Genomic DNA, 22,958 nt, shown 5'->3' on the forward strand with positions numbered 1-22,958 from the left:
GGAAAGGCTAAAACACCATCATCTTTTGTGTACTCCATCCAATTTTATAACCACATACAAGTGTGATAGCCTCTTTCGACCATCATGTATGATGCGGGCGTATTTGGTGGTGGAATAATGGAATAATAATCGCTTCTCTTGTTTTAACTGCTTTATCTTTCTTGAAATAATTCTTAATTCTTTTAATGAAGGACATTTTTCTTTTCTCTCCGTACATGATATAAGGTCTTCCTCGTATATACTGTTCTTGCGCAAACCCTAGATATTTCTTATCGGGTCTACCTTCTACAATTAAGCCGGAGTTTACCAATAAAGAAGAGACAGACCGTATAGTCTGCGTCACAACATTCTCTACCCGCAGTAATGAGATCAAACGGGTCATCAATAAGAACTGGCATCTGGTGGCTGAAGAAATAGGACACTTAAATCCACCACTCCACTCCTTTAAAAGGGCCAAGAACATTCTTGATATGGTAGTCCACTCCTATTTGGAATCTGTCAGCCAACCTTCCATCACAACATTATGGAACCTGCCCAATCTGGTAGGGCACTATAGATGTGGAACATGCATTGCCTGTGAGACAACCATTCAAACCAAAAGTTTCCAACACGGTCATCGCACATTTCACCTCAAACATTACACAAACTGCAACACGGCCGGAGTCATTTACATTGTTAGGTGCCCCTGTAATCTATTATATGTTGGCCAGACCCAACAAAAGATAAAAGCTAGGATCTCTTCACATAGAAGTAGACTTAGATGCAAAGTGACAGGAGCCCCATTAGTGGACCATTGGCAACGAAGTGGCCATCAAATAAGTGACCTGAGATGGTTTGTTGTGGGAAAAGTCACGCTCAGCAGGAGGGGTGGTAATTTAATGACCATACTGAATACACGAGAAGCTAAATGGATGTCACTTTTGGACACCATTAAAAATGGACTCAATGAGTTAGACAGCAGCCTGTCACAACTGGCAGCACTTGGCTAATTTCCTTCTGTATTGTTTCGATGTGATTATAAACTGCATGATTTACGAACTTGCCACTCGGTTCGCTCTCCTGTGTGAGAAGCGCCAGAGTACACATTTTTGTCTTAATTCTACAGGTCACCGCACCATTTACTAAATGTTTGTTTTTTCCTAAACAATTTGCATTTATCCATTTACAATCTCATGTTTTGAGAATTGCACGGACTGTATTTCCCAACATGCAACAGTATGATGAGTAATGTTGCGATTCGTCGACAAATTGTGAAATCCCATGTATAGTAATTATCCACCCCGTGTTCACGTCACTGCTCACATTAATGTAGAGGCTTCTAACCATACACAGTCTTTAAACTGTTATAACATGCGAGGACTTGGTCTCCAGGTTGAGTGAAGTATTTCTTCACTTTTCTCGATATGAAGAACACGTGACCTACTACTCAAAACTTCGCGTAGTGTCAGAACAACTCCGCCTCCGCTCCCGCCACATCGTTGGACGGCGCTCTTCGAGTTTGACTAACCGAGAGTTCTGTTCTCCCCACCACTAACGCAGACATATTAGATACGTTAAGACATTATTTCAAGCTAATTTGGATACTGACTAACAGATCCATTTTGGATTTTGTCTTCTTCCCATAGCGACCGTTTTCCGAGGCCCCTCGAGCAATTGCCGAGCTTGGCATCTAGTAAGTTCTTTTAAACAATTGCTCTCCTTTAACATTCTCGATGAGTGCAAACTTTCCTCCCCGCCCTTTTAACCGACCTTGCTAATGGAAATTGTTTCCTTGTTTGATCCTGTCATCTTGCTACAGCGACCAAGTCTAGACACATTGAGTTGTCCTGTCTCTCCGATCCTGTTCACAATTACTCAAGATTAAGTAAGTGGTCCCATTACAGTTGCGGCCCCTAGTTAGAACCCTCTTTACCCAGCCCAACAATCTATTTTGTTTGACTTTGTCTCCTATAGCACCGCATGCAACCCTCTACCTACAGTACTCCTTGGGAGCCTGTCTAATCCCGTATCAATTTAGTAAGTATGGTCTTTTTAGTCCTTGGTTTTCACAACCACCAACAAATTCAATCAGATTTATTAATTTACCCTTTTGTGTCTACAGTGATCCTTCTGAAACTCCGGCCCCCTGTTCAAGTGATACAGGACATCCGGCTGCACTCTCTAGGCTCTGTAGTCCATTAAGGCCAGCCTTGGCCTTATACCTAGGTGAGCATCTTAGTATACCTCACATGGTGTTCCGTACTGTATCACTACTTGTTCATGGCTGACCTTATTTGGGTCCACATCATGTCATTTACATGCCCAAATTCTACTCCTCATGATACCACCTGGTCCCATCGGCCGGGTGGTTCCCATCTCCACTTGATACTAGAGTTAATACCAAATGGTCACGACTCAGCGGGATATTTTTTCCCCCACAATCCCATTACTGATTCCTCTCTTCGGTGTTTAATTCCTCTGTAGTTCGCGATTTGGGTTTCGTGGTGGATATTCCTCTACGACTGAGTGGGATTCCTCGTTTCCTACAGCAGAGCGCTTTGTAGCCTGCTGCTCATGGTAAATGTGTGTATTTACATTTTGACGCCGTTTTCACGACGTCTTTAATTTGTTATGATACTTATGTACACCCCCCTTTTAAAATGTTTAACTCCTCCCCCTCTCTAAATTCCAGATTTTGGAGCCCCCCCGTACTTCACCCCGTCTGTCCTGATGAAGACCCCATTTAAGGAATCAATTTGACCTACAATACAGGGGTCGAAACGTCGACGCCTTGTTACTCTTGGACATCCGGTTTCAAGTCCCTGACATTACCATTGATGCGGTTAACACCGGAGAATGTCTTTTCCATAATAAGCATCTATTTTGTCCTCCAATTTTGGATGTTACTTTTGAAATGTTGAATTGCTAATGTCATTTTCGTGATTAGTCTGACTCGATATGACTATCACTTTTTCTGTAATTCCTTCTAATGAGCACCCCCTTTCCCTTCCTTCCTCTCCCCTCCTCGGGCTTATTAAGTTTGCTAATTGACTACCGAACATATGTCATTAATTTGATGTGTCCAGTTTTGTTAATAAATTGCAAATACTGTGAATAAGTTTTCGTATTTTTCATTTGGAAGTGTTCTCAACTTTCATCAACTTCTTATTGTTATTCTTCCTCTTGCGGGGACCCCCTGTTTTTCATGTACCACATAGCGCCCAGGTCCCCATGACTGCATGGGTAAAACCCCCTTTTGTGTAATGTATTCTGAGCAGGTTGCCACCTGCGAGGTTCCTCTGTTGAATTAATTTCTCATGTACCATGGCGGAACAAGAACTATTATCTTATACAGAGGAATACATCAATCAGTTAACTAAAGATTTATCCACAACATTCTTATCCACCTCTGTCCCAACTATTGATTTTTCCCTGAAAGACAAAATATCTAGATTAGAAAGACTAGAAAAGAAATTGATTAGGACTAGGCTACACGGACACCTTTTCACGAGGTACCTACAAGAAAACATCATACCGGTTGGTCTGCAAATCAAGATCGAACCCGCTATTTTTGTAGACGTTCCGAAATTCAAAGAGGGCTTTAGCTACATGGCCAATAACTGCTCCCGGCACTGGATGGTGCTGGGGGTTGAGACAGCTGCTGAACAGGTGGTCACACTCAGCAAGGAAATTGCAGATCTCAAAGCAGAAATCCTGGGAGACAGCACCCTCACTAACGCCAAAGAGGCTTTAGACACTCTGGAAGCCACAATAAAAGACTTTGATCTCACAGCCCAAACTAAAAAATTGGAGAAGCTTGCTAGAGATTTGAGAAATTTTGACAAAAAGAGTGTATATCTCTACTTGCAGCCTGACTATTACAAACAAGATAATCAGGGCCGTTTCATCAACCGCAACCGCGGAGGCTATCGTGATAGACGGAACTTCACAAATTTCTCAGATTCTTCATACAGCTCAGGTAGTGACAGTGATCCTGTACCTAGCACATCTTACAATTATCCACCGCAAGAATCTGGTTACCAACAATATCCTCCACAATACCCTCCTCATTTTTTAGAACAAGGCCGCGGACAATGAAGACCTCCACGAGGTTGAGGCAACTGGAACAGAGGACAAGCCAGGGGGCAACAACAGAACTCCGGAGGCTGGGATGGCAACAGAGGCAAGTCTCCGAAACGGGTGACATTCCGTCCCGAACCACACGGAGAGATATCCACACGCAGGAACACATACAGGTGGTGAACTCCTCTCTCATTCACAACACCCCGGCATTGGAAGTTTCTAACCCTAGATTGCCCTCAACAAATCCGGTGATTAACATTTCCAACTACAATCTTACAGAAGAGGAGGAGAAAGTCTTGGGCAGAGGCCTCTCCTTTGTCCCGACCGCTCCGGCGAACAAGTTCTTACTAAAGACAGAGTTGTATCGTTTCTTTAGGAAAATAAGACTTAAATTCTTCTTCCGTAACCAGATCAACCAGAGACCTGGATCCACCACTGGTTTAAGGGAACCTTCCACCTTTTTCCCTCCCACCTACGCGATGAGCCATAAAATCTTGGCTTTTGAAGAAATTGTGACCTCTGCAGTGGAGAAGACCTTGGACGTACGCAAATTTTCCAAATTCAATCTCAGTAAAGGAGAGAAAAGGGCCCTTATCGGACTCAGTACCAACAAAGATGTCGTCATCAAACCCGCCGATAAGGGTGGTGCCATTGTTATTCAAAATCCCCACGACTACAAACAGGAGAGTTTTAAACAACTGAATGATGGCGTTAGTTATCGCAAGCTTACCTGTGACCCCTCCCGTGACCTAGCTAATAACATCTTAACTGTCACACAGAAAGGTCTGGAGGATGGCTTTTTGAGTGAACAAGAATTCAAATTTTTGAATCAGAAATTTCCAAGACTGGCGACGATATACACACTCCCCAAGGTACATAAGAACTTATCCAATCCCCCAGGTAGGCCGATTGTCTCCGGGTGTGGATCGATGCTTGAACCGTTGTGCAAGTATATTGACTTCTTCCTAAAACCTATCGCACTCCAAACTAAAACATACTTACGTGACACCACTCAAACCATCAATCTGATCGATGAGAGACCTTTCGATCCCTCAAAAGAACTTTTGGTAACGTGTGACATAGTGTCATTATATACCAGCATACCCCAAACGGATGCTTTGGATGTGATGCGTTTAGCCTTGGACAAAAGACCAGCACCGGTTGCGGTGCCTACAGACTTCATTATCGAACTACGCCGTATCGCCATGATGAAGAATTACTTCATATTTCAAGACGATTTCTTTTTACAAACAAAGGGAGTGGCGATGGGGGCTACTTTTGCCCCTAATTTGGCTATTATCTACATGGATCATTTCGAGCATCAATTTATATTTTCCAACACCAACCCATTTGAGCAAAATCTTACACTTTGGGTAAGATACATAGATGACGTTCTGTGTATCTGGGATGGCGATAAAGAACAATTGTGTGCCTTCCATTCATGGTTAAACCTGTGCAATCCGAATATCCAGTTCACCATGGAATCTAGTAATGCAAGCATCCCATACCTGGACATCATAATATATGTGAATGAAGATCGTCTGCAGACGACGTTATACAGAAAGCCCACAGAGCGGAACTCCTTGCTGCAATATGGTAGCCACCACCCTAGAGGCCTAAAAGACAATTTACCTATTGGCCAATTCCTTAGGGTCAGGCGTAATTGTTCTACCAGAGGCGACTACATCCAAGAATCTGAGGTGCTTTGTGATCGCCTTATCACCCGTGGATATCCTGCTCGGATGGTCAAACGAGCCAGGAAAAGGGCCTGGTACAACCCACGGGAGACCTTACTGAAGCCGGAGTTTACCAATAAAGAAGAGACAGACCGTATAGTCTGCGTCACAACATTCTCTACCCGCAGTAATGAGATCAAACGGGTCATCAATAAGAACTGGCATCTGGTGGCTGAAGAAATAGGACACTTAAATCCACCACTCCACTCCTTTAAAAGGGCCAAGAACATTCGTGATATGGTAGTCCACTCCTATTTGGAATCTGTCAGCCAACCTTCCATCACAACATTATGTAACCTGACCAATCTGGTAGGGCACTATAGATGTGGAACATGCATTGCCTGTGAGACAACCATTCAAACCAAAAGTTTCCAACACGGTCATCGCACATTTCACCTCAAACATTACACCAACTGCAACACGGCCGGAGTCATTTACATTGTTAGGTGCCCCTGTAATCTATTATATGTTGGCCAGACCCAACAAAAGATAAAAGCTAGGATCTCTTCACATAGATGTAGACTTAGATGCAAAGTGACAGGAGCCCCATTAGTGGACCATTGGCAACGAAGTGGCCATCAAATAAGTGACCTGAGATGGTTTGTTGTGGAAAAAGTCACGCTCAGCAGGAGGGGTGGTAATTTAATGACCATACTGAATACACGAGAAGCTAAATGGATGTCACATTTGGACACCATTAAAAATGGACTCAATGAGTTAGACAGCAGCCTGTCACAACTGGCAGCACTTGGCTAATTTCCTTCTGTATTGTTTCGATGTGATTATAAACTGCATGATTTACGAACTTGCCACTCGGTTCGCTCTCCTGTGTGAGAAGCGCCCGAGTACACATTTTTGTCTTAATTCTACAGGTCACCGCACCACTTACTAAATGTTTGTTTTTTCCTAAACAATTTGCATTTATCCGTTTACAATCTCATGTTTTGAGAATTGCACGGACTGTATTTCCCAACATGCAACAGTATGATGAGTAATGTTGCGATTCGTCGACAAATTGTGAAATCCCATGTATAGTAATTATCCACCCTGTGTTCACGTCACTGCTCACATTAATGTAGAGGCTTCTAACCATACACAGTCTTTAAACTGTTATAACATGCGAAGACTTGGTCTCCAGGTTGAGTGAAGTATTTCTTCACTTTTCTCGATATGAAGAACACGAGACCTACTACTCAAAACTTCGCGTACTGTCAGAACAACTCCGCCTCCGCTCCCGCCACATCGTTGGACGGCGCTCTTCGAGTTTGACTAACCGTGAGTTCTGTTCTCCCCACCACTAACGCAGACATATTAGATACGTTAAGACATTATTTCAAGCTAATTTGGATACTGACTAACGGATCCATTTTGGATTTTGTCTTCTTCCCATAGCGACCGTTTTCCGAGGCCCCTCGAGCAATTGCCGAGCTTGGGATCTAGTAAGTTCTTTTAAACAATTGCTCTCCTTTAACATTCTTGATGAGTGCAAACTTTCCTCCCCGCCCTTTTAACCGACCTTGCTAATGGAAATTGTTTCCTTGTTTGATCTTGTCATCTTGCTACAGTGACCAAGTCTAGACACATTGAGTTGTCCTGTCTCTCCGATCCTGTTCACAATTACTCAGGATTAAGTAAGTGGTCCCATTACAGTTGCGGCCCCTAGTTAGAACCCTCTTTACCCAGCCCAACAATCTATTTTGTTTGACTTTGTCTCCTATAGCACCGCATGCAACCCTCTACCTACAGTACTCCTTGGGAGCCTGTCTAATCCCGTATCAATTTAGTAAGTATGGTCTTTTTAGTCCTTGGTTTTCACAACCACCAACAAATTCAATCAGATTTATTAATTTACCCTTTTGTGTCTACAGTGATCCTTCTGAAACTCCGGCCCCCTGTTCAAGTGATACAGGACATCCGGCTGCACTCTCTAGGCTCTGTAGTCCATTAAGGCCAGCCTTGGCCTTATACCTAGGTGAGCATCTTAGTATACCTCACATGGTGTTCCGTACTGTATCACTACTTGTTCATGGCTGACCTTATTTGGGTCCACATCATGTCATTTACATACCCAAATTCTACTCCTCATGATACTACCTGGTCCCATCGGCCGGGTGGTCCCCATCTCCACTTGATACTAGAGTTAATACCAATGGTCACGACTCAGCAGGATATTTTTTCCCCCACAATCCCATTACTGATTCCTCTCTTCGGTGTTTAATTCCTCTGTAGTTCGCGATTTGGGTTTCGCGGTGGATATTCCTCTACGACTGAGTGGGATTCCTCGTTTCCTACAGCAGAGCGCTTTGTAGCCTGCTGCTCATGGTAAATGTGTGTATTTACACTTTGACGCCGTTTTCACGACGTCTTTAATTTGTTATGATACTTATGTACACCCCCCTTTTAAAATGTTTAACTCCTCCCCCTCTCAAAATTCCAGATTTTGGAGCCCCCCCCGTACTTCACCCCATCTGTCCTGATGAAGACCCCATTTAAGGAATCAATTTGACCTACAATACAGGGGTCGAAACGTCGACGGCTTGTTACTCTTGGACATCCGGTTTCAAGTCCCTGACATTACCATTGATGTGGTTAACACCGGAGAATGTCTTTTCCATAATAAGCATCTATTTTGTCCTCCAATTTCGGATGTTACTTTTGAAATGTTGAATTGCTAATGTCATTTTCGTGATTAGTCTGACTCAATATGACTATCACTTTTTCTGTAATTCCTTCTAATGAGCACCCCCTCTCCCCTCCTCGGGGCTTATTAAGTTTGCTAATTGACTACCGAACATATATCATTAATTTGATGTGTCCAGTTTTGTTAATAAATTGCAAATTCTGTGAATAAGTTTTCGTATTTTTCATTTGGAAGTGTTCTCAACTTTCATCAACTTCTTATTGTTATTCTTCCTCTTGCGGGGACCCCCTGTTTTTCATGTATTACCTTCTACAATTGGACCTATGTGCCACATATAATTTAAACGCAAATCTTTAGGATAACTCTCAATTTGTTTACAAAATTACTTCCAATACCAGCACGTCTTTTATTTTTCAGTGACCAATCAAAAATTTGAATTATAAATAAATCCAACCAATTGTTGCACGGCTTTTCTCGTGAGACTAGTTCTCACGCTCCTATACTCACCCCTCCTTTACCATTATTACCTCAGCTACACGCCCACTGTCTCAACCAATACCGAGCGGCTCTGAGTTACACCAGTGCAGCTCCGCGACTGACTCCCTCCTTTGCAAGGTAATACGAACACTTAATTTCTTTCACTTTTTAATGCAGATTTTATTATTCAACAACGTAAAAACATGTGCCACTGTACCTGAGTGACTAATTCAAAGGAACGATATCTCACTCACTGCGAGTAAATCCCTTCCGCTTACTCTTCATATACTACAAATAAATCCCTTCCATCTACCCTTCACACGAGCATATCTGGGATATACTAAGGCCAAAGTTTCACCAGCAAACCCCTTTGCTATCAATCAAGCCGAGAAGAAGAACTTGCTACTCCTTCTGTGTGACCCTTTCAGGGTGATATCACACAAAAAAGTTTTGCTAGCGTACTCTTTACTATCATTTATTCACACATTTATACGAAAAATCCCTAAATGGTGCTTCCGGTTTTACCTAACCATGCACTTATTCCCTACAGGTAAGTGACCTCACTGAAATGTGGCTTCCATTTACCACCCACTATTCTGCCCCCGGGGATTCCAGACAAAACATATAACAGGTACGAACAATTTTGGTTAATACATAAATCAATACAGCATCAATAAAATCTATGTAAAATCAGTTTTGATTGATCAATAATCAGTTTATAACTAACTAACTACCTATCTTAACTAAACCCTAACCATACTGCTGCTACCAAAAGAAATACAGATAGAGCGCGCAGCTCCGCCGACTCAGTTACCATACTCACCTGGGCCCATATAAAACATATGATGAGATTTAATCAGGTAACCTGTGCACTTACTCTAATCAGTGATTTATAAATTTAATTTAGGACCTATACCATTGACTTGCCAATCCTCGTCATCGGTACCTAAAGTCCTAAGGGATCAAAGGAGTTAGAATAATAGGTAGAATACAAACATTTGCACTCGTATAATAACCACAACTCTGGAAAGGTTTAAACTCTTTATCTAAAGTCTTTAAAATGTCATAATCCAAGCATTGAACAATAGAAAATTCTCAATTAGGAAAATAACGATTAGAATGAAAATATGCAGAGTCGTTATAAAGCAGTCTTTACACATTTGACATTAGGGTGGGAAGAGAGAAGGAAACCATACAGTGACATACCCACATTGAATATTTACCTAAAATGGTGTGAAGAACTAACCCCGGCCACGGGTCAGTTTAAAGGACAGAACCCTGAAAGTGCATGCACCATAAAGGCAAGCAGGTGCAGATCAGAATCAGGACAGGTAAAGCCAAATTGGATCAGGACAGGACCACCACAGGCTAAGACCAGCACCCGCAGTTAAAGTTGCAACGCCTGCGTTACTCCTTCTCTGCAGCTAACAGCTAGAACCGGTAAGAGTTATCAATTTCTCCGACAAAGTGCTTCGCCAGCACTTCAGCTCTCAAACCCTGATCTGGGTTTCGAACCTTCTGACAGAGGGCTCCTCCAGCACCTCTGCTCCCGATCACCTGTTGAGTGTGTTGGGTCAGTGACAGGTCAGCTATTCGGACCAGTCGGACAAATTAACTAGCTAAGCCTACCCTAGTTATACTATTTTCCAGGTCAGTGTACCACCCCCGATATGAAGAACACGTGACCTACTACTCAAAACTTCGCGTAGTGTCAGAACAACTCCGCCTCCGCTCCCGCCACATCGTTGGACGGCGCTCTTCGAGTTTGACTAACCGTGAGTTCTGTTCTCCCCACCACTAACGCAGACATATTAGATACGTTAAGACATTATTTCAAGCTAATTTGGATACTGACTAACGGATCCATTTTGGATTTTGTCTTCTTCCCATAGCGACCGTTTTCCGAGGCCCCTCGAGCAATTGCCGAGCTTGGAATCTAGTAAGTTCTTTTAAACAATTGCTCTCCTTTAACATTCTTGATGAGTGCAAACTTTCCTCCCGGCCCTTTTAACCGACCTTGCTAATGGAAATTGTTTCCTTGTTTGATCTTGTCATCTTGCTACAGCGACCAAGTCTAGACACATTGAGTTGTCCTGTCTCTCCGATCCTGTTCACAATTACTCAGGATTAAGTAAGTGGTCCCATTACAGTTGCGGCCCCTAGTTAGAACCCTCTTTACCCAGCCCAACAATCTATTTTGTTTGACTTTGTCTCCTATAGCACCGCATGCAACCCTCTACCTACAGTACTCCTTGGGAGCCTGTCTAATCCCGTATCAATTTAGTAAGTATGGTCTTTTTAGTCCTTGGTTTTCACAACCACCAACAAATTCAATCAGATTTATTAATTTACCCTTTTGTGTCTACAGTGATCCTTCTGAAACTCCGGCCCCCTGTTCAAGTGATACAGGACATCCGGCTGCACTCTCTAGGCTCTGTAGTCCATTAAGGCCAGCCTTGGCCTTATACCTAGGTGAGCATCTTAGTATACCTCACATGGTGTTCCGTACTGTATCACTACTTGTTCATGGCTGACCTTATTTGGGTCCACATCATGTCATTTACATACCCAAATTCTACTCCTCATGATACTACCTGGTCCCATCGGCCGGGTGGTCCCCATCTCCACTTGATACTAGAGTTAATACCAAATGGTCACGACTCAGCGGATATTTTTTTCCCCACAATCCCATTACTGATTCCTCTCTTCGGTGTTTAATTCCTCTGTCGTTCGCGATTTGGGTTTCGCGGTGGATATTCCTCTACGACTGAGTGGGATTCCTCGTTTCCTACAGCAGAGCGCTTTGTAGCCTGCTGCTCATGGTAAATGTGTGTATTTACACTTTGACGCCGTTTTCACGACGTCTTTAATCTGTTATGATACTTATGTACACCCCCCTTTTAAAATGTTTAACTCCTCCCCCTCTCTAAATTCCAGATTTTGGAGCCCCCCCCCCGTACTTCACCCCGTCTGTCCTGATGAAGACCCCATTTAAGGAATCAATTTGACCTACAATACAGGGGTCGAAACGTCGACGGCTTGTTACTCTTGGACATCCGGTTTCAAGTCCCTGACATTACCATTGATGTGGTTAACACCGGAGAATGTCTTTTCCATAATAAGCATCTATTTTGTCCTCCAATTTCGGATGTTACTTTTGAAATGTTGAATTGCTAATGTCATTTTCGTGATTAGTCTGACTCAATATGACTATCACTTTTTCTGTAATTCCTTCTAATGAGCACCCTCTTTCCCTTCCTTCCTCTCCCCTCCTCGGGGCTTATTAAGTTTGCTAATTGACTACCGAACATATGTCATTAATTTGATGTGTCCAGTTTTGTTAATAAATTGCAAATTCTGTGAATAAGTTTTCGTATTTTTCATTTGGAAGTGTTCTCAACTTTCATCAACTTCTTATTGTTATTCTTCCTCTTGCGGGGACCCCCTGTTTTTCATGTACTACCTTCTACAATTGGACCTATGTGCCACATATAATTTAAACGCAAATCTTTAGGATAACTCTCAATTTGTTTACAAAATTACTTCCAATACCAGCACGTCTTTTATTTTTCAGTGACCAATCAAACATTTGAATTATAAATAAATCCAACCAATTGTTGCACGGCTTTTCTCGTGAGACTAGTTCTCGCGCTCCTATACTCACCCCTCCTTTACCATTATTACCTCAGCTACACGCCCACTGTCTCAACCAATACCGAGCGGCTCTGAGTTACACCAGTGCAGCTCCGCGACTGACTCCCTCCTTTGCAAGGTAATACGAACACTTAATTTCTTTCACTTTTTAATGCAGATTTTATTATTCAACAACGTAAAAACATGTGCCACTGTACCTGAGTGACTAATTCAAAGGAACGATATCTCACTCACTGCGAGTAAATCCCTTCCGCTTACTCTTCATATACTACAAATAAATCCCTTCCATCTACCCTTCACACAAGCATATCTGGGATATACTAAGGCCAAAGTTTCACCAGCAAACCCCTTTGCTATCAATCAAGCCGAGAAGAAGAACTTGCTACTCCTTCTGTGTGACCCTTTCAGGGTGATATCACACAAAAAAGTTTTGCTAGCGTACTCTTTACTATCATTTATTCACACATTTATACGGAAAATCCCTAAATGGTGCTTCCGGTTTTACCTAACCATGCACTTATTCCCTACAGGTAAGTGACCTCACTGAAATGTGGCTTCCATTTACCACCCACTATTCTGCCCCCGGGGATTCCAGACAAAACATATAACAGGTACGAACAATTTTGGTTAATACATAAATCAATACAGCATCAATAAAATCTATGTAAAATCAGATTTGATTGATCAATAATCAGTTTATAACTAACTAACTACCTATCTTAACTAAACCCTAACCATACTGCTGCTACCAAAAGAAATACAGATAGAGCGCGCAGCTCCGCCGACTCAGTTACCATACTCACCTGGGCCCATATAAAACATATGATGAGATTTAATCAGGTAACCTGTGCACTTACTCTAATCAGTGATTTATAAATTTAATTTAGGACCTATACCATTGACTTACCAATCCTCGTCATCGGTACCTAAAGTCCTAAGGGATCAAAGGAGTTAGAATAATAGGTAGAATACAAACATTTGCACTCATATAATAACCACAACTCTGGAAAGGTTTAAACTCTTTATCTAAAGTCTTTAAAATGTCATAATCCAAGCATTGAACAATAGAAAATTCTCAATTAGGAAAATAACGATTAGAATGAAAATATGCAGAGTCTTTATAAAGCAGTCTTTACACATTTGACATTAGGGTGGGAAGAGAGAAGGAAACCATACAGTGACATACCCACATTGAATATTTATCTAAAATGGTGTGAAGAACTAACCCTGGCCACGGGTCAGTTTAAAGGACAGAACCATGAAAGTGCATGCACCATAATGGCAAGCAGGTGCAGATCAGAATCAGGACAGGTAAAGCCAAATTGGATCAAGACAGGACCACCACAGGCTAAGACCAGCACCCGCAGTTAAAGTTGCAACGCCTGCGTTACTCCTTCTCTGCAGCTAACAGCTAGAACCGGTAAGAGTTATCAATTTCTCCGACAAAGTGCTTCGCCACCACTTCAGCTCTCAAACCCCGATCTGGGTTTCGAACCTTCTGACAGAGGGCTCCTCCAGCACCTCTGCTCCCGATCACCTGTTGAGGGTGTTGGGTCAGTGACAGGTCAGCTATTCAGACCAGTCGGACAAATTAACTAGCTAAGCCTACCCTAGTTATACTATTTTCCAGGTCAGTGTACCACCCCTTAATGTTGCAAGTGTAAGTATCCCCAATTTAGATTGGACAAAATAATGAGGAGAGGTCATCACACCATACCAAAATGAAACTTTTCTTGATTATATTAAAATTAACGTTCCCGCCCATAACTTTATTTTCCCATGCACTTTTATTCCACCCGGCAATGAATGTATCAATCAGTAACAATAGCGTTCAGTATTGTACAGCCCAGCTTCCTCTCCTGGGGTTGAAAGTTCACACTCCCAGGCACCTCTTCTAGTGTACTGTAAGCTTGGCTGTGGTTCAATGACGAATGACATAATCTCCTTCTGGAGTTTGACATGCGCAGTGTGGGTTTTCACGATGGAGTAATAGCACCTCCAAGGCCCAAAGATTTCGATACATGAAAAGTAGAAGAGAAACAGTTTTAGAACACAGAATAAATTAATGCAGTGTATACCACTTATCTCTACTCTATTCCCATTACTTTATATTTAACTATTGCGTTAGAGTTAAGCAGAACAAACAGCTTGGGAAAAGCAGCAGTGCAAGCTTCATGTATGCTGTAACACAGAGCAGCCATCTTAGTTCTAGTGCGTCGAAGTAAAAGATTCCCTCCAAAGCAGAAAGTACGTCATGTCACGTGAGTGTGACAGACGCATGTGCAGTAGGAAATCCCGCGTAGCAGCGGCTGTTTTAGTGCAAGCGGATTATCGTTAGTAAAAGCACATATGCAAGCTTCATTTAGATGTTGTGTAGTGCAATATTAAGAAGACAAACATGTTGGTTAGTATATTATGAGTTATTAGAGAGGGTTGAATACAAGCAAGTCGCTTTAAATGCGCAACCTTGCTCCATCACTACTATCAGACCCCTTAAACTCCACCTATATGTAACAACTATATAGCTTTAAATAGACAGACACCAAACAATACTAAGACACAAAGATGTATAAATTGCAATATTTACACACAAAAACAAGACTATTTTGAAAGCACACTAGGACAAAGACTCCACATGATACACAGCAAAATAACTCCAACACTCTCTCAATTATTCTCTCAGCACATGCTCCAACCTCTAGCTACAAACAGAAAGTGAAAGAAAAATGTACACTTCCTAGGATGCAGCTACACCCATTGAATCATTTCCTGGGTGTGACAGGCAGGTTGTCATTTCTTTGCTTTGATTTAGCCGACATATTTCTGCACAAATGGACATTGAGCAAAGCACTACTCTCTCCTTCACAACACAAGGAGAGCCCAAGCTATACCTATGTTTTTATGCAGTGGCTAATGTATCACAAGACTAAGGGCCATCCAATTCATGTTTCCTACCCAGTGTCCTATATCGAGCAGCGTAAGGGCCACGCAATTCATGTGTTTCCTACGCAATGTACAACATAGAGCAATGCAAAGGGCCAAGCAGTGTCTTACATAGATCAACAACGAGGGCCATGCGGTGTCGGGTGTGGCTTCTCCAGCAAACATGGCAGACACTTGAGGCTCTCACTTCGCTTTGACTATTTGGTTCTTCTCGGCTTTCAAGGTCCTGCAGAGCCACCCGAGGCAAGATCCTGGCTCTGAAGGGGCTGAGGGGGCTCTTGTAGCTGACAGCATGGCAGAGCTTCTTGCCGGCGGACTGAGAGACCCACACTAAAGCGGCATTCGTGTGTGTCAGCAGTCGCGGAGCCGAGGCCTGGGGGCACAGTGACGAGCCAAAGTCCAGAGTGAAAGGCGGTTCCCCGGGGTGAGTTTGGAGCTGGAGCTCGATCCCTAAGAGCCAGATGGTGAGCATACACGGAGAGGGGATCATAGTCTGAATTAGACACTGCCCACAGGCCCGCATGCGTTGCTGCTTGGCCTTCAGCATTGATTCTCCTCGGCTGTGCAACAAGTGCCTTGGATTAGGTGATTTGCCCCCACTGAAAGCTTTAAGGAGGCTTCCTGGACCCAGGGGAGAACCCTGCCAAATAGGGCTGGGCTAAATCAGTGGCCATCGCAGCTGGAGAATACATGACAGAAGAGAGGCCTGGGCTTGTGACAGGGCCACCCACTAACAGGGCACCCAATAGAGGACTGTGGAGTGGGCATAACCAGCGGCGGGAGAGTATACACTGCCTCCTTATGATATTAATCCACCTGTGACTCCATTTGAACTGTGTGGAGGGGCTCATTGACCAGCAGGTGAGACTGGGTGCTTTGTATTTTATGATTTTTGACTGCGAGGGCTTTGTGGAGGAAATAGCAACAGCTTGCCCTCGCAAGTCTGGCGGTCCTCGGACCACAAGACTCATAATAAGGCCCTTAGAAAGGAAATGGAAAAAAAATCTGATGGTGATTTACAAAGCTGCCCTTAGAGGTTTCCGCAAAAAGATCAAGAAGGATCAAGCTGTCGCCTAAGCAAATTGACAATGCTGTGAATTCCACTAAGGTTGTTTCTTACCCCTGACATTGGGAAAGAAAACACTATGTCTTCCCAAGCGTCAAAGATCGTCAAAGATCTCCTCAAAATCGTCAAAGATCTCCTCAAAACACCAACTCCTTCAACGGTACAAGTGGCATCTGAAGCTAGGTGCAACCAATTGGCCGCTTTTTTCGAAAATAAAATTCAAACTATACTTAAAACTCTACCGCAGAGCGCTCAAGCCTCTGATTGGGCTTACCCTTTGTCCCCCAACATAGGCCCTCGCCTCGACTCATTTGTCCCGATCTTAAGGGAGGATCTCCTAAAAATTTCACAAACCATAAAGAGTGGCTCTCCCAATGACCCTGCCCCCATGCATGTTCTGAATCAGGTAGCTGCCACCACTGCCCCAATAATTACAGACCTTATTAATGCCTCCTTCACCCAGGGAATCGTTCCGCCCAGCTGGAAGCGCGCCACGGTTAAAGCACTCCTGAAGAAACCTGAGCTGGACCCCGCAGAGCTGGGTAATTTCCGACCAATCTCGCTGCTACCGTGTGTCAGGAAAATAGCGGAAAAAATAGCCAACCAGCAGCTATCTTCTTTCTTAGAAATTAATAAACTGCTTCGTAATTCCCAGACAGGCTTTCGCCCAGGGCAGGGTACAGAGTCCGCCCTATTGGCAGTCGTAGAGGAGGCAAGGTGCATTCTGGACTCAGGGGGATCAACGTTGGTGATCCTCCTGGATCTGAGTGCTGCGTTCGACACGGTGGACCATAAGATCTTAATCCATCGTTTGAGCAATCTGGGAGTGTCAGGTAAAGTGCGGCAGTGGCTCACATCTTTCTTGGAGAATCGGACATTCCAGGTGTGGGAGGGATCAGCACGATCCAAGACAACCCCTCTCGAGTGTGGGGTCCCACAGGGCTCATCACTGAGCCCTACCTTATTTAACGTTTATATGGCCCCCCTCGAAGATGTGGTGAGTCCTTTTGGGATTAAAATAGTCACGTACGCCGACGACACCGAATTGGTCGTTGCGCTCTCCCAAGAAAAACACTGCGAAAAAAACCTTCATACCTGCCTCTCAGAAATCCACTTGTGGATGAATGTCTCACGTCTCAAATTGAATGGGACTAAAACAGAGCTCATGCTGTTAGGCCATCATATAACATCTCTGCCAAAGTCCATCTGGCCTGCCTGTCTGGGACCTGCACCGACCCCAAAGAATGAATTAAAAAGTCTGGGAGTATGGCTGGAGCAGGACTTAACATTTAAGACCCAGGCAAAAAAGACAGCTGGCATTTGCATAGGGTTACTCTGTTCTGCCCGAAAAATACTCCCCCTACTGCCAGAAATCTCTAGGAGGCTACTGATCCAGGGTCTAATTTTATCTAGACTGGATTATGGCAACGCTCTCCTCCTAGCAGCACCGGAATCTACAATTAACATTCTTCAACGAGTCCAGAACTCGGCAGCGAGACTACTGACTGGCACCTCACGCAGATTGTCAGCTAAACCAGCACTCAAAGCCCTTCACTGGCTACCAATTCGTGAAAGGGTCAAATTTAAGGCCCTTTGCATTGCTCATAAGTCCCTACAGGGGAAGGGCCCCCCTATCTTAGAGCATTTTGTCCGCCCATACAAGGCCACCAGACCGCTGGGCTCCAACCATGCCAACCTGGCAAGTGTTCAGAGAGTTAGGCGGGTGCGGACAGGGGGTCGCCGCTTTTCAGTGAACTCAGCGACTTTGTGGAATGCTCTCCCACTCAGAATTCGGATGGAACCTAGCCACCCGAAGTTCCGAAAGCTCCTCAAAACCTTCCGGTTCCCCCTAGACCCCTAGCCGCTGGCACTGTCTTGGTATTTTTTGTTCTATAGCGCTGGGACGCTTGCGGGCAGCCATGCGCTTTACAAATCTAATTTCATTTCATTCATTCATTTCATTTCATTCATTCAAGCTCTGTGCGACAGTTTCTTTAATTATTTTCAGGATACAGTGGAGAGTGTTTATTCTAACCCGGTTAAGAGTAGTGGTGGCTCTATCCCCTGTCCTCATCCTGGTGAGTCACTAAAATGTATGACAAGAACTAGCAGTTTTTTAAGAAATTGTGCTTGCAGACTCTAAAGTGGTCATTCTTACTGCTAGTCCAGGCTCCCAGTCAGACCCCTGCCCTCCTAGAATTCTTACACGTGCAGTTTCACTTTTAAACAATCAGATTAATGCCTTGTTTAACTGTTCTCTGAAAATCAGGTACAGTTCCTTCCACCTGGAAAAAAGTTAGTGTTCCTTCTATTAAAACAGTCCAATGAAGACCTTTGGTCTTTGAGCAACTATAGGACCATCTCTCTTCGTCCAGCCCTGGGGAATATGCTGGAGAAGCTGGTAAATAAACAGCTTACCCAATTTATAGATAGGAGAGGGACTCTGCTTCACACCCATTCTGGATTCTGACAAGATTTCAGCAAGGACGTTCCTCTCTTAGAGGTAGCCGACTGTCAAAATAAACCTAGATATTAGTAAAACTGGATCTGTGGGCCCTTTTGATAACGTTTCTCATGAGATCCTACTGGAGTGGAAGAACGAGGTTGGGATAGAAGGTACAGCAAAGCTTTGGTTCTAGTCTTTCATATCCAAGAGGGAGCAGGCGGTCTGTTTCCCTCAATTCACATCAAGTTTCACAGGGCTCTGTGTTAAACTCCACTCATTTTAACATCAATATGGTTCCAATGGGGAAGGAAGTGGAACAATGGGGTTTTACATAGATGAGACCCAACTGATCCTAACCTTTCAGCATATAGAAAACTCGGTGGTGGATAAATTCCTCGGCTGCCTATTGCAAAATGGCTGCAATGTAGTTGTCCGAAACTTAGTTAAGAAGTAATGATATTTGGCAATTGTTCCTTCTTGAATCTTAGAACCTTGTGGCCTAAATACCTCAGAAAACTTCTGGCTTCTAACTCTGAAGCAAGAAACCTAGGTATTAAATATGACAGGAATCTTTCCTTTAAATCACAAGAGCAATAATAGCCACATGTTCTGCAATTCTCAGATCACTAAAAAAGACGGTGAATGTCTTCCTATGCGTACTTGGAAAGTTGTGGTGCATACCATGGTCCCTGCTAGACTGGAGTATGCAGATGTGCTCAGTTTTGGGCTTCCAGCGGGGATTTTAAACAAGTTACAGCGGTTTCAGAGCTCTACTGCTTGCACGATCTTGGACTATCCGAAGAGGTAATCAATGCAGGGGAAACTCAAGCAGTTGAATTGGCTTCCAATTAATCAAAGATTCAATTTAAGGCCATGCTAATTACTTTCAGAGCACTGCACAAGAAAGGGCCTTTACACTTGCAGGGAAAGTTAAGGGAATACATTCAAGGCAGGGCACTATGTTCTTCCAATCAAGGCTGGTTATGTATCCCAGGGATTTGTAAGGAAAGATCCTGCAAATGCTCCTTTTCTTTCCTGGCAGCAAAATTGTGTAACTCTTTGCAAAAGGCATTGAGAGAGACTGACCCAGAATGTGCCTTGAAAACAGGGTTAAAAGATTTTCTTTTTAGGGAAGTCCAACTGTATTTCGATTGCATACTGACTGCTGGTTTTAGTGTTGGGATGCTTCCTCTGGAAGTAGCCGTTGCGCTTTATGAATAGTTTTTTCATTCAGGCTTCTCACTGCAGACTTTAGTGCAGTTCTAAACTGTCATTTTGACCTGGAAAAATAAACCTTTTGTCAGACTTAATCCTTCCTTTTTTAATATGCATACGTCACTCCTAATGTCGGTCCTAAAGGTTCACAGGGGAGGGTTCATGGAATACAAAAAGTAGTATATGTGTACTTACGTTTTACATGTCCTGGCAGTGAAATACTCTTAAAGTAAGTTTTTACTACAGGAAGGATACCCCTTGCGACTTGGAGTGTCATACATAAAGTATGGCGCATCCATTGTATCTCAAGGAGGGTACAGTGAAAACTGTTGCATCGCCGATTTATCGCAACGATGCAACAGTCTTCATAATGAGGCCCTTGGGCCCTTATTTATGAAGGCCGTACGACTGCCTTGCCACCAAGGTCACTGAGCAAGAGTCTGAAAGCTCTATTGCCTCATGAAAAATCACCTACAGGGTGGTGTCTAACTGGATGAGGAGGTCTTGGAATGTACTTGGGGTGTGACATTCGACTTTTGACACAGTCCGGTACTTCTTCTGCCTTACCTGGAGAGAAGGGAGCATCTTAGAATGAGCTCTGTAGCTTTACGCTAATTGACCCATTTAACGTGAGTTTGCTTCTTAGGAAGACATCATGAGCTGACACCCTTCAGGGAACTCGCCTGGGAAATGCTAAGTAGGGATGTCACACTAGAGGCAGAGTAGGGACAGATTAATGCTTTTTAATTTCATTCCCACATGGATAAGTCTTTTGATGTAGTTTCTATAATCATTTGTGTCTCAATTCAGGAATTGGTTATTCTGTGCATCTTGCACCGACTAAATATCCGTAGATTTGGTTTTGTATTAGTGCCCACAAATATTTATATACTCATTTCGAGGTGTTTGTCTGTCCAACTTTCTTGGCTTTCTAATAAACTTATTAAAGTTTGGATTAGGAGTCTGTGGTCCTTTAGTAACATTGGCTTCAGGAATGATAATGTGGAATTTGCCGATGAGATTCTCTCTCCTCCATACTTTTAAGCAGGCACAAATGAGCCATCAACCAGGGGTTCCAGCGTAAGTCTAGAATGTGGAACCTGGCCCCATCAAGGCCCTTAGTAAGTGATAACTTCAATTTGACAGCAGATAGAGAAATACTTCTTCCACTCACATAAACTGTAATTTCAAATCCTCTTTAATGGTAAAGTTGGATTTTAAATTACAATTCTTAAAATTCCACTTTTATGAAGTTGGCATTTTTTTTGCCTAAACCACATGTGCCTCTCTGCCAGTGTCCAGAGTCATTTGGCTGTTAATGGCTTTCCTTTGGTGTGATGGGAATTCTTCATAGACACAGGCCAAAGGGGTTTGGGTGTGGGGGACATTGTTCCTCTCCTGAGCAAGATGGGCTGAGGGGTTGTACTCAGCCCTTTTTGGACTTCACTCGGTAACTTGAGGACTAAACCCAGGCCCTTCCTAACTTCTGAAGATGACTGCCCATTTACTGGCAAATGCAGCCCACACCAGAATCTGCTTGCCCTTTGTTAACCTATACAGATTGGAGCCAACCTCATGGAAGAGGGGAGAACTGACCAGAAGCAGTTTAGGAGCAGACAGAGGGGTGTCCCTCACACGCAGGCTGGCATTGACTTAAAACATGGCACCCTCAGACTTTCTCATCAGAACCCTTATGGACCTGTGGAGACTCAGAATGAGGTCTGCTCTCCTGTCTGAAGCCTAAGGGAAGACTGGAATTACTGGCCTTGAACCCAGGACTGCAGAAGTGACTCCAGCGGTAAGTTGGCTAACCTCCTGTTTGGGCTGCAGGGACACAACAAGCTTCCAGAGGCCTTCCCTGCAACCATCCAGCTGACCAGTACCAACTGGGCCTGCTTTAACCCTGGTGCGATATTGGCTGCAGTGAGTCCTAACCCCCAAGAGATGCCCTGTCATGTCCTGGACACTTGGCTGCTGTTGGAGCATACTCCTCCAACCTCAAACTGCAAGAACGGAACTTCACGTGAAAAACTAGAGGTTTTGGGCTTTTTGCATCAAAATGAACTGTACCCTGGTCTTGTGAATGCAAGCGGACTTCATGGAGGCCAACGTGCGACCTGTCCGACTGCCATGAAACCTTCCTGGCTACAACCCCTGGATTTCGTAGCCCAAAGTTATTTGCACTGGCAAAAACTGTCCCGTGTTACGAGCTGGCCCGAAGTTCCGATCATTGACCAGCTCTTCGTGTCCGCCGCCTTCCACACTGGTAACGTGAAGTTCCAACCAAGGCCGGGGACTTCAGCAACCTGTCGCCGAGGAGCCTTTCTCCAGATCCAGCCTGTAACCTGCCCACTGACAGCCTCATTCAGAGTGCTTCTGGTGTGAAAACTGGACTAACTTAGAAGGTAAAGCTTTCCATTAGGACGAACCTGGTCCCTGTATCAGACCTGCACTCCATTAAAGTCAGCCTAAACGTTTGACTTTGATCCAGTCCAGCACTTCCAGAAAAGAGCAATTCACGTTTTTTGCTTTTGTCTCTGTACCAACTGAAAACGTTAAAAATTCATATCTCCGGTTCCATCTATTTGATTTTTGTCGTTGTGGTGTCATTTTAATAATAGACAATTACTCTATTTTTCTAAATTAGGTTGGTATTTTTTTTGAGTTGTGTTTTCACTTTATTACTTTTTTAGTGCTGCGTGAATACTTTACACATTG

The sequence above is a fragment of the Lissotriton vulgaris genome, chromosome 5 (genome assembly GCF_964263255.1).
Source record: "Lissotriton vulgaris chromosome 5, aLisVul1.2, whole genome shotgun sequence".
NCBI lineage: Eukaryota > Metazoa > Chordata > Amphibia > Caudata > Salamandridae > Lissotriton > Lissotriton vulgaris.